This window comes from Equus przewalskii, chromosome 7 (assembly GCF_037783145.1).
Source record: "Equus przewalskii isolate Varuska chromosome 7, EquPr2, whole genome shotgun sequence".
In the NCBI taxonomy this organism is placed as follows: Eukaryota; Metazoa; Chordata; class Mammalia; order Perissodactyla; family Equidae; genus Equus; species Equus przewalskii.
Genome location: NC_091837.1, coordinates 57,855,406 through 57,875,521, shown reverse-complemented (window position 1 = coordinate 57,875,521; position 20,116 = coordinate 57,855,406). Strand labels below are relative to the sequence as shown.

Here is a 20,116-nt window from a genome sequence, read left to right as displayed (position 1 = left end):
GATGTAAACATTTCTCTGCCAGAATCTGGTAACATCCTAATACCACCAGCACTTAGATTAATGTTGACACTTTTGTTGACCCTCTAAATACAGATAAGCTCAAGTGGTTCAGCAAATGTCAGGGTTCAGGGGCCTAAACTTTCCAAATTGACTACAGCCACTCTAGAGCTTGCTTATTGCTGGGAAAAAGCGTCATATCTTCTGGCAAACAGGGATGTTTTTCTTTTTCAGATGATGTGTTATATAAAATTAAGCTACTGGGTTTTTTTTTTTTTCCCTTACCTTGGCTGCCAGGACTCTCTGAGCTAAATTGTATATTCCAGTGTAACAATTATGCTTCACTGATACATCCATTTTTCCCCTAGATAGTCAATTCTTATTTTAATTCTCCTAATATATAGGCCTTTTTATTGTAAGCTGACTCAAATCCACTTAGAAGCAGTGTGTAAGTAGAAAATGATGCTCGAATTATTAGAAAAGTCATTGCCCCAGGAAAACGCACTGTCACTGTTGGTTGTTCAGTCTTCCTAATTATAGCACCTTTCAAAGCCAGGATTTCTAAAGCCTGTTGCACAAGATGTTGGTAATTTCCATTCTATTAATTGTTTAATAATTCAGAAGACACGTGGTATTTTAGTTAGGATGGTTTTGGTTCCAGGTTACTGAAAATCCCATGTAATGCACAGGCTTGAACATTAGAGGAGATTCACTGGGTTTTGTGACTTGAACAATTGATGGGCTCCAGGTATGGTTTGATCAGGGTTCTGCTCCTGGATCTATTTCTCTTAGTTTCTCCTAGCTTAACTCTCCTCTGTGTTGGCTTTTTCTTGAGACTGGCTTCCCTTGGCAGGGGTGGGGGCTGCCAGTTGCCTCTAATGAAGGCCCTGTGCTTGGGCCACACTCTGCAGGAGCCCATCTCTGAACAAAAGATGGCAGTGAAAGGAACGGGAGTGCTCTGATTGGGCTGGACTAGTCAGGCTCCACGAAGTCCCCAGGTGCTGCACGGTAGGGTGGAGAGAAGTGGAGTGGAAGACAGAGAGGGAGGTTTATTGCTTACTCCATCTGGCAAGGCTAGTGAACAGAGAACGAAGGAAGGACTTTGACCTACCATGAGGAGAACTAGTGTAAAACTGTGTGTAGATCCATTTATTTCGGATGGACAATGCTAAATTATGCTCGATGAGCCTTGTAAGTTCTATTAAAACACTCTCACTCTTTAGCTGGCCTCCGGAAAGAATTTGCCTTGCGATGCCTCCAGAATGGGGCAGGTGGAAAGCTTCCTGCAGTTGTATTCCTTATACGTAACATTTCTCCACCAGACGTTTGCAGTTTTATAGGCTCCGTCAACCAGCCAACAGCTGATTTGAGATTTGAGTTTAGTGCATCAGACAAAGAGGTGGGTTCCATGTGCCCGGGGAGCAGACTGGTGCTTGGCTCAGTGTATCCACTAATTGTTTTACACCAGAAAGATCCTTAAAGGAATTGATACATTTCTGCAGAGTGCTCCAAAAGGGTTCTGAACACATTTCCTGTTAATTAACCAAGGAATAGTCCGATGCTTTTTAGAGAATAACCTTTTTCTTTCACAGTTCCTGTAGTTTCCTTTATCTGGTTATAATTTGTCTGAAGTAAGCATTTAATAGAGGCCTATCAGAATTTATGGAAAAGAAGAAACCCTGCAAGTGTGTGTGCACATACACCTACAAGCACATACACCCAGACATGCAGACGACTATTTCCTTCCCTCCAGCATCTTTGTCACTGCTGGACAAAAGGCCAGACACTGGCCTCTGTCAAGTGCCTCTTCCTGGAGGAACTCTGAGGCTTTCCAGTTCCCCTGCAGAGCTGTGGCGTGGCCATGTGCCACACCATAGGCAGTGTCGGGTTGAAGAGTAAAATGATCCAGGGTAGAGGAACCGGCATATTGACTGGGGGAGGATGAAACATGCCTCAGGAGACAACTGTTGCCATTTCTGTACCCTGACACAGATGTCCTGAGTGCCTGTCCCCTGCTGGGTGAGGCCAGGGTGCCTGCGTCTCACCAGGGCTTGGACTGAAGTACGGACCTTGATGGCTTTGTCCTCAGTGAGGAAAACCAAGCCAAGGTGGCCTGAGGCTCTTGCTGTAACAGGAGAGGTGCTGTGTACCCTAGGTGGTGTTGTCATCCTTTTGGTAGTTACTGACAACTGCCTAACACCTCTCCCCAGCTGTCTTCACTTCTACCTAAAAAAGCAGGAATGAGGAAACCAAAAAGTCCATTTGTTGAATCCAGTGTGTTTTTGGTGATGGTGCAAGACAACCGAGTGATCCAGGACTGTTTCTTGCTCTGAGAAACGTTGCTGCATGCCTGTGCCAATAAATGTGAATCCCCACTCAATGGGGCCAGTTGGTGGAGACATGTGCAGGCGCTTATGCGAGCTTAGCCATAGGAGTGCCGAGGAGGAAAGGGGAGGACTGGAAGGGCAGGTCAGGGCTGGGGAACCAGACCAGCTAGAAGGCTCACCCTCTTTAAAGGGAACGGTGAACCATTCAAACTACAAGGCTCAAAGGGTTGAGGGTAGCTCTGGACCGACCCAGATGGGACATGAATTGACTCTAGGTTGAAGCTCTGGTTCTTGGGGCCCAGCCTGTTGATCGGGACCCTGAGGCAGAATCCCCATCACATGAAGGTTGCGAACACTGGGATTTCTAGAAAGATCCTCAGGTAGAAAGATCTGCCTGGGAGAGCAATTTCAAACTTATCACAGTAGGTCTTTAGCAAAAGCCTGGAAGGTTACTCAAAGGCTATAGAATACATCCACAGCTGCACTTGCCAGGGATCAAACTGGGAATGTAGAATGCTGATCCCCGGACCCTGACTGGGCCCAGCGTCCCGCAGAATTGCTTTTGCCTAATTACAGTCTCAAGGTCAGGCCATCACCCTCATGTTGATGAGGACATTCACTGTGTGACGCAGTCTTTGCTTTACGGGCACCCTCAGGAGAAACGTGATCTACTTGAAGAACAGGAAACGGCACTTCTCAGCCTGAGACTTATTTTTATCTTAAGGACACTATGAACCAGGTAAGCGTCTCTCAGTGTTGGAAGTTTCTTAAGGCCAATTGTGAATATTAAACCTGTGTATAGGGCTTTATAGTTGCATTTTTATATTTACTAATTCCTGGCTCCATTTGGTACCTCTATCCTTGTTTCATTCCTTCTTTTTCATCTGCTTTTTTATTTTTTTACTTTTTTTTGAGGAAGATTAGCCCTGAGCTAACATCTGCCTCCAATCCTCCTCTTTTTGCTGAGGAAGACTGGCCCTGAGCTAACATCCATCCCCTTCTTCCTCCACTTTTTTATGTGTGGGATGCCTGCCACAGCGTGGTTTGCCAAGCAGTGCATAGGTCCACACCTGGGATCCGAACTGACAAACCCCAGGCCACCAAACCAGAACGTGTGAATTTAACTGCTGCACCACTGAGCCGGCCCCTCATCTACTTTTTGTTTATATTACTTTCATGCATTTTATGTATCCTCTTAGGTTGCCTTCCAGCGAGTGCTAGAACCTTCGCAGTTGTTAAGTATTCAAGAATGTAAGGAGAACCTTGTTCAACGGTTGATAGCTTGAGATCAGTCATCTTTCAAGTATTTACACCGTGGATATAGGCAGACACTACAAAACAGGTCTTTCTTTTTCCTCCAGAGAGCTAGTTTACCGGTATACCACTGTTTATATCCTTTCTGGAAAAGGCGGAGTCTTAATAAATGTGTTTTTAAAAGTATTATGAAATAATCTATCTTATTTAAATATTATATATAATTTTAGACTTTAAGAACAGTGGCAGTGTTTTGGGTCCAAAAATGTTTCAAGAGTAAATAATTTTATGGGTTTTTTTTTTATTTATGGCAGGGGAAAAATGGGATTCATCGAAAATGTACCTTCTAGTCAACTTCGCTGTTGTGCAGCCATTCTGCAGGGGAGGGTATTTATGTATGTGGTTGGGGTGAAAGCTGTTTACGTTTCTGTTTATCACATTTTGAGTTATACTCTGGTAGAGCTCAGCTTTTGGTAAATCCAGCGGTATGAGAAGCAGGTTGATATCCCATTCAATGTGGGATGGTTGCTAAGGGACCATTCAATGCAAATTAGAAGTAATAATAGCTCTGGTTTCAAAGTGCAAAGAATTAGGGCTGGGAAGGGAAAATGACTCCCTAGAGAGAACAAGAGTTTTGCGGTGACAAATGTGGGTGCTTGCGCCACAGCTCTTCTTTCTACTCCGGCTCTGTCCAGGAGGGAGAGCCAAGGAAGAATGGGGACAGAGCAGAGACGGGAGAGCTGCAGTCCCTGCTGGCAGGGGCCCAGGCTGTTCTGGTCTTGCCTTGCCTTGGAATAAGTGCAAATAGCTACAGAAAGTGCGTTTGGATCCAGAGTTGGCAGCCCAGCAATCATAAACTTCGGCAACAGCTCCAAAGAGAAGAGAAAAAGATCCCTGACAGTAAACTAGGAATCCCTGGGCCACAAACAATGATATGGAAGACAGCTGGAAAGTGCCCCAAATCTGGAGATCCCCCGAAGGCACTGCAGTGGGATGGTTCATTGACCCTGGAAGAGCTAACAATGACTGTGCCCTTACTGCCAGGCGCCTGGTGGGGGTAATAGACACTTTCCTTGTATTATCCTGTTTAATTCTTACAACAGACAAAGAAACTGAAGCACAGATGGGTGAAATCACTTGCCCAAGGTGCTTATTGAATAAGCGAAAGAGCCAGGATTTGAGCCTCTGGTCTCAACTGCTCAGATCAAACAGAAGGAAGGATTGGTGTGGAGGGTGATCCTCTGAAATGCAGTGATGCAGGCCCGGGGAAGAGGTGAGTGAAGAGGAAAGATGTCAGTAGCACGAGGACAGTAAAAGAGAGAGCCCAATGGCAGATTGAAGCGAGGGAAGAAGGCAGGGCCCGGTTCAGGAGACCTACAGCCTTGAACCAGAGGGAGACGAAAGAAACCCACTTAGAAAACCTCCACGATCTGCTATGTACTGGCCATATAGCACCATATACTTGGGCTGTTGCTGAGCCTCTGTGCTGATAAAGGCAGCCACAGGTGTGGGATTTGAGGGGTTGGGGCAGCTAGTGAAAGAGCTAGACAAGTCTCACTCTCTTCCACCCTTTTGTAATTCAGTGTTTGGAGAGAGCAAGCCGTTTTTGGGCCATTTTCTAGAGGAGATCATGCTGAGCGGCATGTCAGAAGTAGGGACCTATAATCCAGGGGGTAGATTATCACAATATAGGGGACCCTATTGGGCAGGGGATTGGGACAGATTCAAAGTTCCCCAAAGAATCGAAAGCAAATCCATAACAATGAGTTAAACCTTAAGGGAGAAAATGGGAATCTTTGTGTAACTGGAGCAAGGTAAGCACCGAAAATACGGTTAAATGAGCACAGCGTTGGTTCTCTCTTGTGAGCTCCATCTATTTATCCAAAGACCGCTACTACTTATCAGAGATCACCAGACACTGCACTCCTCATTAGCTGATAAAATCTTTGCAGATTGCTGGTGAGGTACTTACAGATTAAACCAAGACAAAACACACCAGGGGCTAGACCTTGTTTTGTTTGAGGAGCTCTTGGCTATTCACTGGACAGAACCCTGCTGGGTGACTTTGGTGTTTCCAGATCCAACAGCGCAGAAGGCAAAGTCTGGGTTCTGAGAAGTGAGCTGGACCACAGCAGCATCTCTCCAGCCTCCTCCTGCAAGACCCATTTCTTCACTGAACATTTTCCTCTCTTTTTCAATAGTTGTTTTGAGATATTACTTACATACCATAAATTCACCTGTTTTAAATGTACAGTTCAATGGTTTTTAGTATATTTAAAGAATTGTGTGTAAATGACACAATCTAATTTTAGAACATTTCTATCACCCCCAAAAGAAACCTCTTGCCCATTTGTATACAGACCCATTCTTACCCCCAGGCCTAGGTAATCACCAATCTGCTTTCTACCTGAACAGTTTTCTCTCCCAGTGAGGCAGGGGATGTTTTGCAAACACAGCATCTGCCCTGTACTCGGGGTGAAGCAAAACCCAGACAAGTTGACTGTTTTTTGTGTGAGCTGATGTTCAGTCCCATAAAATAAAAAATTTGGTATCTTGACAAAATTATTGGGTTAAAAGATACAATAACATATTGCTGATCATCTTTTAATATATTCTATGAAAGATCGGTTTAGAGTCATGGACTGACTCGAAAGTCGAAACTTTTATATTGCTAGATGATCGTAGAGCCGCCCTCGAGAAAGTAGGGTGAATGCCTGGATTTTCTTGTTTGTTTACTCTTTTCCTTTCCTCTGAAATTCTTTGTCATTGATGTAACTTATGCCCTTGGGTGCTCCTCAGAATAGGAGCTGCTAGGACAAAGCAGACTTCATGAGGAAGTTGGTCCAGTGTTAGAAATCTCATCACAGATGCATTTAATCATGCCTTACTTCCTGTCGTATTAGATGGTTGAGTGTGGACCACTCCCTCTCCTCTCTCTGATGCACCCTTTGCTCCTGCAGTTTTCTCTTTGCTTTCCGGGACTGTCAAGTTTTCCCTCTCTCCTGGACCATTTGCATCAGGATGCAAACTTGCTGCAACGTCTTCTGTTTACGAAAACCTTCTCTTTGACCTGGCTTCCTCTTTGAATACTGCCCATCATCTCTGATTCTCTTTTCAGAAAGTTCTGTGATGGAATTGTCTAAAGTAGCTATCCCTACCTCTTCGGTTCTCTCTTGAACTCACTCTGGGCAGGACTTTGTGTCTTCCTCTCCACCAAAATGGCCCACAGTGTTGTTGCCAGTGAGCTCCGTGTGGCTGATTCAATAGTTGATCCTCAGCCTGTCATAACTTACGGATTGCATTTGACACACTGATCATTCTCCCATGCCTGAAACACTGTCTTCCCCTGGCCTCTGGAACAGCGCTGTCCCTTGGCTCTTCATCTACCTTGCTGCTCCTCCCTATTCAGTTTGCTAGGCTGGCTATGCTCATCTTATCTCCAACATATCTAAATGTTGGAGAGGCCCTGGGCTTGCTTCTCCACCTTTTTTCTCCTCTGCCTGGGATACCATCCAGATGACCTCGTGCTGGCTGATGGGTACTTTCAATACCATTTCTGCTGACTTCCAAATTTGTGTCTCCAACCCATCCCATCCTAAAACTATGGGAGTTCAAGAGAATTATTTATGGAGATGCTGGAAATGTTAGAGGGCCCAGTGGGTCTGGTCCTTGGGCCTCTTCTCTTCTTTCTCTGCACTCCCACTGTTGCTTATTGATTTTTCTTTCACGGATTGTACTTTTGATATTGCATCTAAAAACTCATCACCAAACCCAAGGTCACATAGATTTTCTCCTTGAAGTTTTATGGTTTTGCATTTTACATTTCGATCTATGATCCATTTTGAGTTAATTTTTGTGAAAGCTGTAAGGAGATTTGTGTCTAAGTTCACTTTTTGTCTATAGACATCCAATTGTTCCAGCACCATTTGTTGAAAAGACTATCCTTTCTCCACTTAATTGACTTTGCTTCTTTTTCAAAGATCAGTTGACTATGTTTGTGTTTGCCTATTTTGAGCTCTCTATTCTGTTCTGTGTTTCGTGGCTTTAAATATTACTGATGTGCTGATGGCTCTTCAATTTATACGTCTAGCCTGGACTTCTCCCCCGAAGTCCAGACATTTATATCCACTGCCTTCCTGACACCTCCACCCGAATGCCTAACAGACATCTCCAATTGAACACATCCCAACGTAACATAACCTCCCTCCCCCACCCAGTCTGCTTCTCTCTCCATCTCAGTTAAAGGCGACTCTGTCTTACCTGTTGCTCAGGTCAAAAATCTTGACTCTTCTCACTCTCTCACACTTCTTATCAAACAGATAGGAAATTCTATTGGCTCTACTTCAAAATATATCAAGAATCCAACCATTTCTCACCATCTACCCTGCTACCACGCTGATCCAGGCCACCGTCATTCCTTGCCTGGGTCGCTGCCGTAGACTCCTCATTGGTCTCCTTGCTCCAGCCCTTGCTTCGCTATAGTCTGTTGTCCCCGGAGCAGCTAGAGGAATCCTGTTTAAGTCAGATTATGTGCCTCTTCTGCCTAGTTCCCTCCAGTGTCTTTCTACTGAATTCAGAGGAAGTTCCAAAGACCTTCTAGTAGCCTATATGCTCCTTTATCACTTGCTCTACCCATTTGCCTCTCCAAGCTCACCTTCTACTGTTCCTCTGGTTCACTTTGCACCAGTCACCCTGGTTTTCTCCCTGTTCATCAAATATCCTGCACAAGCTCCTGCCTCAGGGCCTTTGCACCAGCTCCTTCTGTCTGGCACATTCAAGATATCCACAGGGCCTACTTCCTCACCTCCTTCAAGTCTTTCTTTAAATGTTACCTTCTTCATGAGGCCTTCACTGACTAACCCATTTAAACTCCCCATCGCCACTGGTACTTTTCATCCCTGTTACCCTAGTCAACCCCTTCTCCCCTCCCCTTCTAACATATATTTTACTTATTTGTAAGTTTCGCCAGGGTAGGGGTTTATGTCTTTGCTGTATTCCCAGTGCCTTGAGCTGTGCCTGCCTCATAGTTGGTTACCAATAAATGTTTACTGAGTGAATGAATGATTGGAAGAAGGGGCAACTGGCACATCATTCTCTGGTTGGGTGTCCACATACGCAGCATGCCTGTTGGGCAGGGGGATAAGAACCTATGACAACTGGCACAGTGAAGAGAGGGGCCACCTGCAATGGAGTAGCCTGCAGGCCTGCCCTTCATTGTGGCCAAAATGATGGAGGTTCCTCCGGGTCCAGTGGTTATTGAGTTGCTCGCTGACTGGGCATGCGGGGAGGAGGGAAGTCCTGGAGGCTGGAGCCTGGAGCCAGGGCGTGGTTGGAAGAGGCTGGGTGGGGCAGGTGCCATGTCCCCAGGTGAGGGAAGAGTGCTGTAGGGAGGCCCTGCCTCACCCCCGAGGCAGCCAGCATTTGGATAACCCCCTCAGAGCACATCAACAGCTAGCAGGGCTGACCTCGAGGCACTGGACAAAGGAGGCCACTTGTCCAGCTCCTTCTGGCCCATTCTTCCGCTTACCCCTCCACCCTCATGCTGAGGAGTCGAGACCCACTGGAGGGAGGGAGGGGAAGCAGATGCTCCAAGCAGACCCTTCCCCACTCCTCACACCTCAAGGGAGCCTGGCCGGACAAGGGAGGAGGAAGCCTTGCTGGAGGCTGTGAAGTGGACTGAGCCGAGGATAAGGTCTGAGCTCTACCAGAATATCACTGGGGAGGGGAAACGAGCCACTGCACTGAGCGTGGCTGAAGGCAGTGGTTATAGGAGACAATGTGTTATGTCAGCTAAGTAAAGCATCTAAGGGAAAATAAACCAAGTTTTGAGGACTGAATTTGCAAATCTAAATCATGAAGAAGAGCTAAGAATTACCTTTGCTTCACGAGACAGCTTTACTCACAATAAAACAGATAAAAGAAGCAGAAAACTTAATTTCCTAAAAATATTTCAGACATTGCTTCAAGTTTCCTCAGAATAAAATTCAATATAGCAGGCTAATTCAGGCAAGGAAACATGCCGAAAAGCCACAGGCCCTGGTCTCAGCCCCATGCTGTCTGCTTTCACGGGGACATTCCCACCCATAGCCCAAGAGACCCCACTTGACCTGAGCTCTCGTCTCACCAAAGTATGCTGGTGAGCCCTGGATCATGGAATCACAGACTTTTAGAGCTAAAAGACATGAATTAGTTAAATTCTTCATGAAACACAAGATGAGGCCGGCTCAGAGAGGTGGACGCTGTAGTCAGCATCACACAGCGAGTTGAGGCAATGGTAGGCAGTATAATGGCTCCCAAAGATGTCCACGTCCTAATTCCCCCAGAACCTGTGAATATTCCCTTGTATGGCAAAAGGGACTTTTCAGATGTGATTGAGGATTGTGAGATGGGGAGATTATCCTGGAGTATCTAGGTATAATCACAAGGGTCCTTACAAGAGGGAGGCAGGAAGGTCAGAGTCAAAGAGGGAGATGTGACAACAGAAGCAGAGGTCAAAGTGATGCAGCCACGAGCTGAGGCATGCAGGTGACCTCTAGAAACTGAAAAAGGCGAGAAAACCAATTCACCCCTAAAACCTCCAGAGGAAACGTGGCTCTGCCAACACCTTCATTTTATCCCCCTAAGACTCATATCGAACTTCTGACTTCCAGAACTGAGAGATAATGAATCTATGTTGTTTGAAGTCATCAAGTTAGCGGTATTTTGTTAACAACAGCAATAGGAAACTGCTCCAGTGGTGACGCCGGCATGGGAGTGCCCCTCCCCTGACTCCTGTTCCCGTGGCCTTTCTGCCGTAGTTCAGAACTGGTGATGAAGCACGGAGACTCCCTGAGCAGGTCTGAAGCCCCAGGCCCTGGCATGAGCCCTGTGCTGAGACGGAGTCTGGCAGGCAATGGAAGGTCTACCTGGTGGGGTGAGGTCATAGGGGTGGAGGGAGGGAACGTCAATGAAGGCAGCTTCTGGAAGCTGAACAAAACAGGGGCAGTTGAAATGAGATAGAACTGCTATTTCCCACCATTCTTACAGACAAATTTAATAAAGTCACAAAAATGTACGGATAATGCAAAGTCCTGCTATCATTGGACTACAGATGTAAAGTAAGGTCATGTTTCCTTTTAAATGCCCAAATTCCAGTAGCTCAATGGCTTTCAACCTTGGCTGGATACTGGAATGACCTGGGCAACTTTGACAAATCCTAGAGCCTGATGCCAGCCCCAGCAGGGGTCGTCTCCCTGACTTGACTTGTCTGGAGGCAGCCTGCACACTAGGGTTTATAGAAGCCCCCGAGGGCCACTGCTAGTGTGAGCCCCACTACTTACTGCCAAGTAGCCCCCAGCTGTGTCCAAAGGTCCCCCAGGCACAGGCTCACTTGGGCTCAGGGCAGGGCCCCCCAAAGCCTCTGTCACAGCCTCCAGGCAATGGTGCTGGCGGCTGCCTCCCCCTCTGGAAACCTCCAGCCTTAGAAGATGCCACTCTCCCGAAAGCTATAGGCCCCAAGTATAAGACAGTGATAGAACTGGTCTATAAGTTGACTGTGGTGGCCAACACATGTGACAAAATTGCATAGAACTAAACACCCAGAAAAATAACCATAAACAAGTAAATGCATGTTAAACTGGTGAAATCTGATTAAGATTGGTGCATTGTCATTGACATTGTCAATGTCAATTTTCTGGTTGTAATGTGACTATAGTGTTATAAGATGTTACCATTGGGAAACTGGGTGAAGGATATGTGGGATCTCTCTGTATTATTTCTTACAACAGCATATGAATCTACAATTATCTCAAAATAAGAAGTTTAATTTAAAAAAGTTACATGGATATTTTAATGGTAATAAAAAGATGAGTGTCGGGGCTGGCTCCGTGGCCGAGTGGTTAAGTTCCTGCGCTCCACTGCGGCAGCCCAGGGTTCGGATCCTGGGCGCAGACATGGCACCGCTTGTCAGGCCACGTTGAGGTGGCGTCCCACATCCCACAACTAGAAGGACCTGCAACTAAAATATACAACTGTGTACAGGGGGGTTTGGGGAGATAAAGCAGAAAAAAAAAAAAAGATGCGTGTCATATTTTCTGGATGATCTGGGTGACCCCTTTATAGCCTTATAACTTAGTTCCCCTGTGGCTCGTTAGTGCTTTCTTTGGTGCAAATGTTTATGGCCAGTCACTTTGTACCACTAGGCAAGAACCACTGGGTGCAAATGTTATTGCCAGTAACAACCACTAGGTAAGAACAGAGTCAAAGACAAGTCTCCCCAGTGAACAGACAAAGTGTCAGGCACGTGATGCAAACCAAGGAAGATTTTGCAAGGCAGAACTGAGAAAAATTCTTATTGGGTCCCCAGTGTTGACTTTATTATTATTATGCTACTTAAATACATACAAGCTCATATACAGCTATCAAGCCAAAACAAATTTCTAGCTGAATATAATACAAACCACAAAAACAATAAAGTTCAAATTAGTGGCATTAATTTAATGCGATGCATGATGCTGTTATGTTGCAACTAAATTGCTGAACACAAAGGAGATCTAACGCACACTGCTGGATTGCTTGCCTACCATCTTCATTCAGATTTCTTTACTTACAATTTGAAGTTTCTAGAGAGCCAGGGAGCAAGCAGGAAAAGGCCTAAAAAACCTTCTAGAATGAATGTAGCAAGGACCACTAGTTCTCTTCCTTAATAACACGCGTCTTGCTCAGACACAGCCTTGACCAGCTTGGTTAGCTAGTTTCCTGGGCTTTGCAAATAAGGCAGGGGAACTGCTTCTGCAGGCTGTCCCCTCATGAAATGACGAAAGAGAATCTGACAGTCATGGGGACATGGGGAAATTATGAAAAGCAGATACAGAAACAATATTTTAGCAACTGAGAGGAAAAGGCACAACGTTTCTGAGAGAATCACAGTATGACCACACGGCACAATAAAGAATGTTCATGATGATGACCCTGAGCCATAAATGAAAGGTTGAGAGTCTCATGTTTAGGAAGACTGGGCAGTCCCATTGGACCCATACGTGTTTTTGAGCTCTGGTCCTGAATGAGCATATTTCAATTATCTCCAGACCTGTGCATTTGTGGGTATTCCTTCCCAGCAGGGAGAAGGCTGGCTCCGTACGCGTGCGCACACGCGGTGTGTGTGTGTGTGTGTGTGTGTGTCTGTGTGTCTGTTGGGATAGGATGGGTGAGGGAGACTGATTTCTATGACATTCAGAACAAATGGTCTCACACACGATTAATGGCGCCCCCCTCCCCCCAGCATTCAAGGCTGCTAATTGCTTCCCATTTCAAGATTTTGAGGCAGGACCTCCGACCTTCTGAGCTTTCATCTCCACACCTCTTCATGCCTCTTATGACAGATAATTATGGCTGAGTGTGAGCATTCACAGGAAATCAGACCTCTTATCTTCATGTTGGGCACTTGAGCATTTTAAGACAAATTATTAATAACTGTGCTTGAGAAAATGATATCAGCAAAAGCGTCTGAGATATTGAATTGTTGTATTGTGACCATGGAAGAAAAAAGGCCTTTTCCATGATAAATAGGGAAACTTTTATGAAGTAATTAAATATTAATTTATCCAACAAATATTTATTACATCCCCTCACTATTCATCCCCTAATATTCATCTTATTCGGGGCCACAGGGCACGCAAAACCACACACGATTCGGTTCCTGATCTGTGGAGTTTACAACCCAGGAGTTTAAAAAAGATTTATTGTTTAAGAGACCTACAATACAAAGAAGTGTCAAAAACATGGTTCAATCTTAGCCCTTGAGGAGGAGAGAAATGGGATGTCTAATGAGAAGGGACCCCTGAGCTGCCCCTGGAGGGCTGGCCAATGTAGTAATGGGCAGGAATGGGGAAGGGCATGCCCCGTGGAAGGGACAGTGCGGGCAAAGTTGTGGGGGAGGGAGGCAAGGAAGCAGTGAGTTTCTCTGGACTATGAAATACTGCTGGAGAGGTAGCTGGAGACGAGCAGAGACCAGACCAAGGAAGTATTTTTAAATGCCAGGCTAAGGAGTTAAGCTTTATTCTTTGGGAAGTGGAGTGACTAATAGAGGTGGTATGAGGGGGTACAATGAGAAGGGATTAGAATGGCCTCCAACTAGGAGGCCATTGAAGGGGCAGAGGTAGAAGCCTGGCAAGGGGAACTGGACATTTTTAGGTGGGTTTAGGGAGTCTGTCAAGACTATGTCAAGAAAAGCCTGGAGGAGGGCGAGCCTCACTTTTGGTCAGAAGACAGCAGGACAGAAGATAGCAAAGTGTGATAAGGCTAAATGGGTTATGGCAGGGAGGGGACCCAGCCCCCAAGATACTCTCTGCCCGAAAGGGCTTCCCCGACTTCAATGTATTGAAATTAGTTTACTAAACCTATCTTATCTGCAGGTTGACATTTTGCAGTTTTGAACTGATCCCACAGTCACGTGGTTTCATGAGATGCACCTTGAATCTCCGCAGAAGGTAACCCACAGCCGGGTGAGTCCCCGCCCCAACCTATTGCTATGGTTGGTCAAGACCTTTCGCACATGCTAAGCGTGTGCCTGGCGCCTGGTATGGGCACAGCAAATGCAGAAGTTTATAACTGTGGTTTCTATGAAGGGCCTGGCTCAAGTCAGACCTTCATTTACTGGTTTGTTTATTGGGCCGAGTTTGCTGAGCCCTACTATGTGCAAGGGGCCAAGCCATCTCTGTGGCTGCCAGCCATGGTGACTGTCCCCTTCTCTGAAATCCTGCTCTCAGGAGCCTGTGTGGTCCATCCTTGGTTTGCCTCACTGGCAAGTTCTTCCTCCCGCAGGTGGAGGGAGTAGGGGTTCACCTGCTGGGTAGAATCTAGGCTGACCACCAGCGACGAGCAGGATGAGGGTCACCTCTGTCAGGAGCCTGAGGAGTAAGCCATCATATCACCTCTGAATGTGTCACCTTGAAGGAAACAGCATTACTGGTGCATATGGCAGCAAAAACAGCTACCACACGTGGGGTGCTCCATCTGTGCCAGGCACTATGGGCCAACTTCTTTATGACATTCCACCTCATTCCCCTGTAAATGTGCACTGTCACCTCCATTTTAAAGATGGAAAAACATGCTTTCACGAGGACTGTGTAATGTTCCCAGGTTACACAGCTCTTAAGCCAGATTTGAACCCAGAACATTCTGGCTCCAAAGCTTAGGCCCTGGCTCAGCCCACACGCTTAACCTCTCTTCTGTCCCTGTGGATATGAAATAGGATTGCATTTGGCTGCAAGTAACAGAACCTGACGACTAGGGCCTGAACAGGTGGGGCTCCCTACCTTATTTCCAGTGCTTAGCAGAGTTAGGCACACAGTAAAGGCCCAATAAATGTTTGTTAAGTGAATACAAGAGTGAACAATTTCCTTAAATAATAGTTGTACTAATATCTTGCATCAATATAACATTTTATTGTTAGCCCTCACTCCCATTTCAGGGGTAACAGAGAAGACCCTATTCTGCTCCACCTGTGAAAACAACTCTGTGAGGCCAGGACAGGTTTTCATATCTACATTTTGCAGAGGAGGAAACTAAGGCTTAGAAAGTTTTAGTGGCTTGTTTGAAGTTCCAGAGTGAGGGCCTTGCAGTGTAGAATTCAAAAGCCTTTCTTTCTGACTTTGAGGTTAGCCTACCCTTCTCCATCGCTATGCCTCTTCCTCTCAATGACGTGGTAGAAGCTAAGATGCATAGTCTTTCTTTTCTCGTTAGCATTCTTCCCGAAATAGGTGTGGGGCTTTTACCACTGGGCTGTTCTATTCAATGCCGTAAACCAGCAGCTGCCACCCTTCCCTTCCCCATGTGGTCTCCGTCCTGCTTCGGAAGCATCTGTGAGTCTCATGTTCTGAAGGCAAGGGGAGAAGACGTATTGGGTTCTCTATTATGATAATAGTATAAAGAAATTTATGGCGCCCCAGAGGGAGAGAATTACAGATGGATGAAAGGTGACTATTTAATGTAGAGGCTTGGTTTTTTTGGGGGGTGTAAAAATAAATAGAGGAAAATAGAGTGCGAATAGAACCCGCGGGAACCAGCAGGCAAATGGGCCTGTTTCCTTGGCGCTCCTGCTGCAACCCCTTTGCTGCATAATGATGGCCATTTTTAACGTTTCCTACTTTGTCATTTTTCAAGTAGCTCTACAGTCTTTCGGTTCTTTGCCCATCTTCAGGAGGTTTCTGGAGTGAATGAGCGGTGCCTTTGGTCCGGTGTGGCCTTCCCCTACCTCTGCAGGCCTTGTCCTCACCACCTCCCTCAAGGGTCTCTGATTCTTCCCCAAAGGCAGAACCTGGACCAGGCATGGCAGGACGGGTGACAACCGTGGCTGTGCTCCTGAGTGCTCCCTCCACCGTGTCTGCGTGACTGGCTCGGGCACACTGTGGGCAGCCCCCATGAGGGGAAATCAGGGGCTGGGGAGCCTGGCTCCCAGAGAAGCCACTGACACTCACATGGCAGGCTCCTTCGGGTGTTCTGGTCTCTGGCACAGCCCGTTTCCCTCCCAAACTCCCAGGCGGGTTGTCATGAGCTCTCCCCCTACAGGGGGACTCCCTGGGCCCTACACCCCAGATGCTCAGCCCGGGCTGGGGTTTTGCCCACTGCCCTGTTACTGCAGGCCCCAGTCTGCACCATCCCAGCCCTGTGCAATGGGGAAGCTGCCAGGATGCTCCATGCAGCGTATTTCTGTCCTGAAATCTAGCTGCAGTTCACCAAGGCCACCGGTTGTTCAATAAGTAAATTCTCCTCTTGTTTCCCCAAGTTCTGCGTTCCAGACTTCACTGTCCCTGAGGAGGCCCCTGAGCCTCCCTCTACAATGGTTTCTACGTGCCACAGATGCTCTTTGGCTTAATAGCCCTCAGCTGATGCCCTCCCTGTGTGCTGGTTTCCTTGTTCTGCATCCGCATCATGGAGCAGGTGGCCTCCACGAGCCTTGAGTTTTGCTCTGAGCTTTTCTTTTGGATTCCCATTCTCTCTTCACTCTGACCTCTTGTTGGCACAAACAAGCCAGGCAGCCCCATCTCAACCTGGGCCTGGAGGAAATCTGTTTCCTCTAGGGCCATAGGGGTGGGGTTGGGGGTGGAAGGGCCCAGGCAGTAAAGGGGGACAGGAGACTTGTCTTGTCCTCATCTCCTGTGTCATCTCCTCCTCTCCACCCTTCAGGCCTCCCCTGGCTCCTCCTGCCTTGGACTCACCTTCCAGCCCCGCTGGACCTGGAGCTTTCCAGCTGGGTCCGGAGGCCCCACCTCCTCTTGGACTCAGGATGAGGCAGACCTCCCATGACTGCCCCTGCTCTGCCACTGTCCCAGCCCTGCCTCTCTGCTGTTCCAGCTGAGTGCCCCATGTGGGCCAGGCTTCTTTCTGACTGGGGGTAGAAGGCCCAGCCCACAGCACCCGGGAAGATGTGCCATGGGGCACATGTGGCAGGGCTCCTGCAGGCTGAGGCTCTGCCCCTGCCTGGCCCACACTTAGGTTGCTGGTTCCTGGGGATCAACCAGCTCTCCAAGCATCGTGCAAACAGGCAGGGCGTGCACGCAGCCGCCCTGGGTCTGTTTCTGGGGTTCTCTCATCATGGCCTCACCCTCTGCTGCTGTCTGGCCAGGGCTGGCATTTGAGTCTCCCCGCCCTTGCATCACCATGGGGCTTTCTCCTCAGGGTCTGGACTGACTCTGTGTTCCTCACTTTCTCAAAATACACCACAGGTGCCACACACCTCCACAGACAGAAGGGCTGATAAGCAGGGGGAAAACTTCACTTTCTTAAAACAGAACTCAATGACACAAACCCACCTCTGCTGTTTTTCAAAGGCAAGGTCATCATATGCAGAATTTCATTTTCTTCTGAGTTTAGTCAGAATGAACCAGCCCCCTGAGCCTGGTGGCTCTGTGACAAGTTCTTTCTCAGAGGTCCTGTTCTGGGCCCCAAGAACACAAAAAAGTCTTAAAAAGTGAATGATGTCTGGGAGAGACAAGAAGAAAAAGCCCAGAGACCCTGGAAAGCTCCTGCATAAGCTGACGGCTGACAGACCCCCTTGCTCCAGGAACTTAAGGAGGGCAAGACTCGGGGAGGCGGGAGCGTCTGGGAGGAGGTGAGCAGAGAGGAGAGAGCCTTCCACAGTGGGCACACGTGGGAGGAAAGGAGCCTTTGCCTGTCTAAGCCTTGGGGGTCAGTTTTCTGTTCTGTGAGTGGAATGCAATACATTGTAACACATGAGGGGACAGAAAACAAGGCATGAACCCTTTCCGTCTACTGCCATCCACTGATTTTTTTCTCAAGCCTGCAAGATTGATGCGATCTGCTCTTTCTCTCTGCCTCCCCCCTCCCTCCTGGTGGCAGATGTCACGTGGTCCACCCTGTCTTCCTTCAGATCTTCTCAGGTCACCTTCTTGCGATGTTTTCCACAGCACCACTCCTGCCCTGTACTCCCTAGCCCCTTTGTCCTGCTTTATTTTTCTCCAGAGCACTTCTCCCCTTCCATCATATATGTTTGCTTCTTTATTCATTTATTGTCTGTCTCGCCTAGAATGTGACCTTTATAAGGACCTTGCTCCTTATAATGTGCCTTGCTCCTGCTGTATCGCCAGTGTCTAGAAGACTGCAGGGTACAAGAGCTACTGTAGCAATCTTCCTTGAATGAATGCACGGATGTAACAAGAAGCCTGGAGGTGAAAGTTCAGGGCTGGTGTGTGGTCCATGGAGGATGCAGGCTCGTTCTTCCTCATGCTCACAAGATGGCTTCCAGGCAGCACATCCATATTCTGGGCAGGAAGAAAGTGAAGGCCAAAAGACAAAAAGCATGTGCCTACTGTTGTCAGCCTCCATGACAACAGGAAAAGCATAGCCTAAATCCTGCATGGTTAGAACTATGTCACAGGCCACCAGCTGCAAGGGATGCTGGGACACGGCCACTGGGAACCCATTAGATTCTGCTGGAGAGGAAGAGGCAAGGAAGGGAGATGGATGGCAGCCAGCAGTGCCTGAACCGCCCCGTGTCCTCTGTTGCTTCCCCAGGACCTGATGTGGTCCTGGGTAAGAGTTGCCTGGCTTGTGAAAGGAGTTGGGAAAAAAAATAACATATAAGTAAATTTGTGCCTCCAGGGCACTGCACACACTCAGATACAATGGGGAGCATCCAGGCCATCTGGGACGAGCCCCATAAATCTTTTAGACCATTTAGGCAGGAGAAGGGATGTTTTCCTTGGAAGCTGTTCAATTTTAAGGTCCTGTACAAAAGTGGGCACGATATTCTCCCTCTTCCTTCTACTTGGTGAGTCTGTGGAATTCTTTTCTTTTTTCATTGGTAGAAAACCATGTGATATTTAATTTCTACACTTTTGTTTAGGTGTCTAATCTGTGCTCAGAGTCTACCGACTTCCGGAAAGACTGGTTGAATAGAGCTGGTGGGTATGCTTTACTGGAGCTAGAAGGAGAGCCGTCCTGCAGTTTATTCCTGTCTGTGCTGAAGCCCGTGATCCCGGCAAAGAATTTCACCCATAGGGAGTCTGGAGGGGAAATTTCAATGGGTCACCTTCGGAGAAACTGAAGTTGGGCATTTTTTTTTTTATTCTGGACCTACCTCTTTTTATTTTATAAGAAAAAACAGAAATGGCTCACCAAAAAGAATCCACATAAAAATGATATGTAGGGGTTTTTGAATAAAAATAAGCCATAAATAAGTAATAAATCCTCCATAGGCTCATTGGAAATGGATAGCAATAATGTGGTGTTTACTGCCTCACTCCCAAACTGCAGATATTTATTATAATTCAGGGCAATTCATTGTACTAGTCTGGCATTCGTAAAATTCTCATCACAGTATTAGAGTAAGAACCCATTTCCTGGGGAAGTATTGATGTAATAAACTGTAATTAGTGACTTGTAAACAGCCGTAATTCATTTTTTGAGGGAAAAGGCATGTGGACAGCTAAATATTTGTGTGTGTATTGGCTCTCTGAGCATTTCCATCAGGCTCGGCGGCTCACCTGGAGCGCACGGCACCCGCGCTGCCCGGGGTAGGGCCCCGTGCTGGCGGCTCCTGGCTGACCCGCGCCGAGACTACTGGGTTTTCCCCTGCTGCCGCGAGTACAGCCCGAGTCCCAGCGCCCCATCCCGATGCCGGCCTCTGTTGTTCTACAGCTTGCTCATCCGGATGCACCCCAAGTCGTATTCCTCAAGCCTAAGCCTGGCGGCCCACCTGGAGGAGGAAGCAGGGCAGGTGCCCGCAAGACACGGTGTGAGACCTCGGGCTACAACACGGGACCCGGGCGCTGCTCCGACCCCTCGTGTCTTGTGTTGCAGCCGGAGGGACGCAGGTCCGCAGCAGAGCCTGCTCCGCCGCCCGGGACTCGACGCAGCGGGAGCGCCAGGACACAGCGGGCAGAGTGGCCTGCGGGCTGCCCGCCGCCCAGCCCCGTCTTGGTGCGCGATCAGCCTCGGTGCAGGGCTTCGCCTCGTCCCCAGTCGTTTCGAGTCACTTGTGCCAGCTGCCTGGGGGCGCGGCCCGCTTTGACCTGGGCTTTGAGGACTCTCTCTGCTCC

General features: G+C 47.6%; 1 long non-coding RNA gene across 1 annotated transcript in view; it reads left to right on the top strand.

Moving 5' to 3' along the window:
- The window catches only part of LOC139084536 (uncharacterized), a 28,927-nt gene extending 9,465 nt beyond the window's left edge, over positions 1-19,462 (top strand). The window contains exons 2-3 of the long non-coding RNA XR_011541983.1: positions 13,970-14,059; positions 18,922-19,462. This is a non-coding gene — a long non-coding RNA (uncharacterized lncRNA). The remainder of the gene's footprint in view (positions 1-13,969; positions 14,060-18,921) is intronic.
- The last annotated feature ends 654 nt before the right edge of the window (positions 19,463-20,116 follow it).